Source organism: Elephantulus edwardii, unplaced genomic scaffold, assembly GCF_000299155.1.
Source record: "Elephantulus edwardii isolate Elephantulus edwardi_28Jun2011 unplaced genomic scaffold, EleEdw1.0 scaffold00041, whole genome shotgun sequence".
Lineage (NCBI taxonomy): Eukaryota > Metazoa > Chordata > Mammalia > Macroscelidea > Macroscelididae > Elephantulus > Elephantulus edwardii.
The window spans coordinates 7,957,704-7,963,829 of NW_006399791.1; the positions used below are offsets into that span (position 1 = coordinate 7,957,704).

Here is a 6,126-nt window from a genome sequence, read left to right on the forward strand (position 1 = left end):
TTCTTTGCAATACAAGCTTTATAAGGGTTTTGGTTTGTTTTACATAAGCGCCATCATTGAGATCTAATATGTCATAAAATGCACCATTTCAATGTGTACGGCTCTAATTTTTTGGTGTATTTACAAGACTATGCAACCATCTCTACTATTAATTTTGGAATATTTTCATCACACTTTCAGAAGAAGCCCTGTGCTTATTTGCAATCATTTGCCATTCTCCCTTTTCCCTAGTTCTTGGCAACTGAATTCTATTTTCTGTCTCTTGAGATTTACCTGTTCTGCACATTTTGTATAAACAGATCAGGCAATCCGTGTCTTCTGTGATCAAGTCTTTCACTCAGCATGATGCTTTCAGGGCCCATTGCATTGCAGTTACTTCAAGTTGTCAGCATTTTATTCCTTTTTACTGTCTAATAGCATTCTGTTGTATAGATTTACCACATTCTGTTTATCCATTCATCCTTTACCATTGTTAGTTTTTTTCTGTTGTTAAAATTTGCAAAATAAACTTGACATCTTAATTGTTTTTAGTGTGCAATTCATTTACCTCAGACATACTAGAGATCATGGAAATTAATTGGACCAGGCAATGTTTCCTTATACATAAGGTTGCCCCTTGTCATTGTGAACTATCGAGTTGGAACTCACTGATAGAGGCAATAAATCTTGTGGGAGTAGATTTCCCATCCTTCTCCCACGGACGGAACAGCTGGTGGATCTGAACTGCAGACCTTTAGGACTGCAGCACAGCTTCTTGCCAAGGGGCTACCAGAGCTCCCTTAAGGTTGCCCCTTAGCTAGCAGCAACTTGTCAACAACAGCAATTATGTTCATTGTGTCACGCAACCTTCATCATTATCTGCTTCCAAAATGTTACAGCTCTCATCATCTTAAACACAAGGTCTGCAGCACAAATCCATTTTTAAGCCACTTCACAAATGTTCCCAATGCTGGTGCCCAGGCCAGGAAAGTGCAGCAATACAGAGTTGGGTGGAGACCACCTCTCTGGAATTTGGGGTGCCCTCCAGCTAGCATTTGGTTGCAGAGCAGAGCTCCTCCAGGAAAGCAGGACCTCACACCTTTTCTGACTGTCTCCCTTCCCCCACCACCACCCTATCTCACTCTCTCTCCCAGGACCCTAACTAGCTAGAGCAGGAAGTCTGCCCTGGTGCCTATCTAGCTTAGAAGATCTATTTGCATGGCAAAGGCCTTGAGTTTTAGGATGGGGAATTAAAGTTATTAGCAAGTCTTTTCACAGATAAGTGGAGCTCACTGGCCAGCCCCCTTCCCTGCAGAGGGCCTTGGCTCCGCTCCCAGGCCGGGAGCAGCCCACTGTTTATTAGCACTTGGGTGTGAATTTTCATTAACACACCCCTGCTAATAGCAGCCGCGACAAGGGCTGCAGATCCTGCGTCCCTACCCCTTCCTGAGCCAGTCCTATCTCACTCAGGCTAGAAACTGAGTGCCAGGCACCAGGGAGTTTTCTTCTTTCATTTACCAGGCAACCTAAGAGGGAATCACAGGGCCATTTTAAGGGTGGAAACGTTAAGTAAGGAATAAGTTGCAATAATCACGTGTTCATAAAGATGTTAAGAGGCCACGTGGAATACAAACCAGCTCTGACTGCAGCTCAGCTACACACCTCTGTTACAGCTGAACGCTGTCAAGAACAGAGGGTCCCAGCTGGTGCCCTCCTCCACCTGGTGTCTCAATAGGTCTGGAGGGGTCTGGGCTTCTCTGCTGGAAGGTGGGAGTGACAGTGATGACATCAAGGAAGCCCCCATTTCTGCCAACAGTCTACTGTTTCCCAGTGTGGTCTGACAGAATTCTTCCTGTTGTTGTTGTTGTGTACCGTTGAGTCTGAACTGACCCAAAGCTCACCCTGTAGTGAATTTTCAGAGGCAGTTAATTCTGCAGGAGGAGATTGCTCATCTTTCTCCCGTGAAGCAGCTGGTGGATTCAAACCGTGCGCTTTTGGGTTGACAGGGCAAGTCCTTACCACTAAGCCGCCTGAGCTCGCTGCCCAGAATTCTAGTGGAGGCAAAATAAGCATCCAGAGCGGCAGCTGTGTGCCAGGCTCTGTCTGTCCTCAGGGATCAACGTTCACTGTCTAATTTAGAGTCATTTTCACTTCAGAGCCACTGGCATAATAAATTGCTAGGTTTGCATGTAATATCTATCTTCATTTTAATTTAAAAATCTGAGCAGAAGTTGACAAGTCACATTGCCATTTCATTCCATTATTTGAACACATTTTTATTCTACATATCTATGTTTGATATAATTAATGAAGACCAGTATCTGATAACTCCTTAGGGAGCTCTGGTGGCATAGTCCTTGGGAGCTGTTCTGTTAACCCAAAGGCCACACCACTCTGGAGGTTCGAATCTACCCTCGGCTCTGCAAGAGAAGATGTACAATCTCCTGTGCAATTTACAGTCTCATCAGCCCCACGGAGGGTGAGTTACGAGTCATTCTGTCTCCAGGACAATGAGTGAATGATCAATTCCTTGCTCCATATTGCCTTTTCCTTCACTCGATTTACCTATTTATTGATCTGTACTCCCCTTTCTCTCCCTTCTCCTCCCTAGTAATCACCTCAGAGGGATTCTGTTGTTCTGTGCCATCAAGTTGGAAATGACTCATAGCTGACCCTCCAGCAGGTTTTCTGAAGCTGTAAATCGCACGGGAAGAGACTGCCCATCCTTCTCCCACAGAGTAACTAACTAGTGGACTTAAACAGAATGTCCTTGGATTGGCATTGCAACTCCTCACCACAAAGCCTGTCCTTAGCTTTTCATATTAGGGACCTTTTACCATACCCACTATCCCGGAGAGCTGGGTCAGCCTGGGGGTGAGGTGGCTGGTCCATCTGAAGGACAGCCAACAGTCCGGCCTCATTTCAGACGCAGCCATCCTTGGAATGCAAGCTTCTGGCCACTTGTTGCTAATAAACAAGTCCATACAAGAGGCTCATAGGTGGCCCAGGATTGCAAGACATGGAGAACTAGAGTGATGCGAAGTAATGGGCAAGCCATCAGCTGCGCCTCCTCCCGCCTCTCAGGAGCTGTCCCTGTACTCCCTGACAGCGAGGCTGCCTTGCATTTTACAGCCCGAGCACCTCACTTGCCGCACCTTAGCAGCAGCCCCATGATGTTCCCCTGAGAAGATGCGGGGGTTCCTTGTTTCAAAGGGGCCATGTGGGGCCACTGACACAGCCTTCTCAGCCTCTGGCCATGCACCTCCCAGCTGCGGATCCCCAGCCTATAGTCACTAGGGCTCTTTCACATGCCATTGGGTGCTTTGCCAGTTCCCGGCCCCTTCTTCTTCATTCCTCTCACCTTTGTGATTGAGCCAGTCCCTCTCCTCCCTGCCTCATTCCCTCCACCCACTAGCACGTGAGGATGTGGTCTCCTGTTGGCAGCATGACTTCGGAGGGTGGGGCCAGTCCCTCATTCCAGCTCTGCTTGGGCAGGCACCTCCATGGTTTGGCTCATTCAGTGTCCCTTTGGCTTTCTGGCTTCATGGCACAGAGATTGTTTTCCTGAGTATTTTTTTGTGTGTGATTTTATTGTGTGACTGTGTATAGTGAAAATTGGCTTTCATTCAATTATCAAGTCATATTTTTATTTCCACTAAGCCTTCTGCCCAATCCCTTCCTGTCTTGAGCTCTATACTAGGGAAAATGCTTTCCTTTAGATCTTAAGTGATCTCTTTTCCTAAGGAATTGTAAAGGGTAGTTAAGGGCCATAGATTCAGAGTTTCACTAGTATCTGTCAGACCATTTTTATGCTTTTGAGTTTGGGTCTACCGTTTTTGTCCCCTCTGACCAGGAAAAAGGACTGGTTCTTATAGTCTGAGGGCAGTGGAGCTTGAGATCTGGATGGTGCATTAATCCTTTGAATGAATTGCTTCTGTGCATCTTTGCATTTCTCCTCTCTTCCTTGTCTGGCTATTAGGAGGCCAACAGTTGCCCCTTAGATCACTGCTCACTGGATTTTAAAACCCAAGTCACTACTCCCCAGAGCAGGATGCAGAGCACTGTCTCTGGACTGTTCTACTCATTGGCCTTGAAGTCCCTCAAACTGTGTTCTGAGGCACTAGGACCACACTCATTCCCTCAGGGGGTTTGGTTATGATTAGGAAGTTTACGTACCTTTGCCTCCGCTGGACCTGTTATATACATGGATCTCCTATATACATGGATCTTTCCCCAGCATACACTGATACGAACGGGGCAGTACTGTCTGCTATGCTCATGGTGTGCAGGGCTTCTTTCTTTAGATAGCTCTCCCCCACAGTCAGCCCTCAGGCATGACCATCAAGCTTGAGTACCTGCCACAGGCCTGGCCTGTCATCACAGCAAGTCTTTCAGGACACGAGCAGGCTGGTGAGGAAAGGGCTCTGGACACCACTGGAGTCACTGAGAAAGCTCCCTCTGGTGTCATTTGCCACCACCCCAGCAGAGGGTCCACGTGAAAGGCACTCAGAGCTGGGAGTCTCAGCTCAGAGAGACTCTGGAGTCTATTTTAACACTTGTCTCCAGCGACACAGAAAGCATTACTCTGGGACTGCTAAATTAGCTGAGCCAGCAAATTTTCCTTTCGTGTTTTTTGACATTTGCTATTGAAAAATCTATACCGACTTGAAACAAGCTGTTCTAAACGATGGGATCGCCTGCCCAGAGTAATAGTAGTAATAGTAGTGTCTGTACTGCACACGGTGACTTAAGGCCCGAGGTAAAACACATACACCTGAGACCGGAGGAGGAAGCGGGGCGGGGCTTCTGGCAGCTCGCGCCGCCTGCCAGGCCCATCCCGGCGGCCAGTGCCTGATGGCTTCGGTGTCTGCCGCTTCCTCAGGCCGCGGTGCCCGGAACCTACTGCAGTTCCTGCGCCTGGTGGGGCAGCTCAAGAGAGTCCCACGGACTGACTGGGTGTACAGAAATGTAGAGAAGCCAAAGAGTGTGTCTGATCACATGTACAGAATGGCAATTATGGCCATGGTGACCAAAGATGACCATCGTAACAAAGACCGGAAGCGATGAAGCAGCTGACCCAGCTTCTGCCTGAGGACCTGAGAAAAGAGCTCTATGAACTTTGGGAAGAGTATGAGACACAAACTAGTGCAGAAGCCAAGTACGTGAAGCAGCTGGACCAGTGTGAGATGATTCTCCAGGCATCAGAATATGAGGACCTTGAGAATAAGCCTGGGAGACTGCAAGACTTCTATGATTCCACAGCAGGGAAATTCAGTCACCCTGAAATGATCCAGCTTGTCTCTGAACTTGAGGCAGAAAGGAATGCCAACATAGCTGCAGCCTCCAGCGGGCCTCCCTCCTGAGCCGTCCTCCTCATGACTGTGACCTCGGAACAGGCATGCGACTTCCCTTTTCATGGCATTGTGCTTGCTGCCGTGCTCCGTCGATGTTCCCAGATGGAAGTCTATTTGCTTTCAATTGTCTGAACTCTAGCAAGAAGCATGCTGTTTGAGCAATTAAAGATGCTGCAGAACAGGATATGGTTATTCAAATGATTAAGATGAAAACCTAAAGGAGATGCCTTTTTCATGAACTAAATAAATTTTAAAAGCCTAAAAAAAAAACCCAAAAAACCCAAACACACAAACCCCCATATGGTTGTTGTTAGGGACCGTCAAGTATGACACATAGCAACTCTATGAACAAAGACCTGACCCCTGTCCTATCCTGTGCCATCCTCACCATCTCTGACACTCTAAAGCCCACTGCAGCAGTCACAGTGTCATCCATCTGGTTGAAAATCTTCCTTTCTTTCACTCTGCCTCTCCAAGCATAATGTCCCTTTCCAAGGAACAGCATCTCCTAATAAAACGCCAAGAGTACGTGAGATGAAGCTTTGGCATCCTTGTCTCCAAGGAGCATTTGTGTGTTCTTTTGACAGTCCATGGGACATTCAGCACTTGTCACCTACACCACAGTCCAAATGCCTCAACTCTTCTCTGTCATCCTTATTCACTGTCTAGCTCTCAGATGCAAAGCCAAGTGATTGAAAAAGACTGTGGCCTGGATCAGGCACACTTTCACCTTCAAACTGACATCATTGCTCCTCAGTTATTTGGAGAGTTAACAGACACAGCCTAAATGCTA

General features: G+C 47.3%; 1 pseudogene; it reads left to right on the top strand.

Annotated features, from left to right (window-relative positions):
• Positions 1-4,833: 4,833 nt before the first annotated feature.
• On the top strand, positions 4,834-5,342 carry LOC102845947 (annotated as a pseudogene).
• The last annotated feature ends 784 nt before the right edge of the window (positions 5,343-6,126 follow it).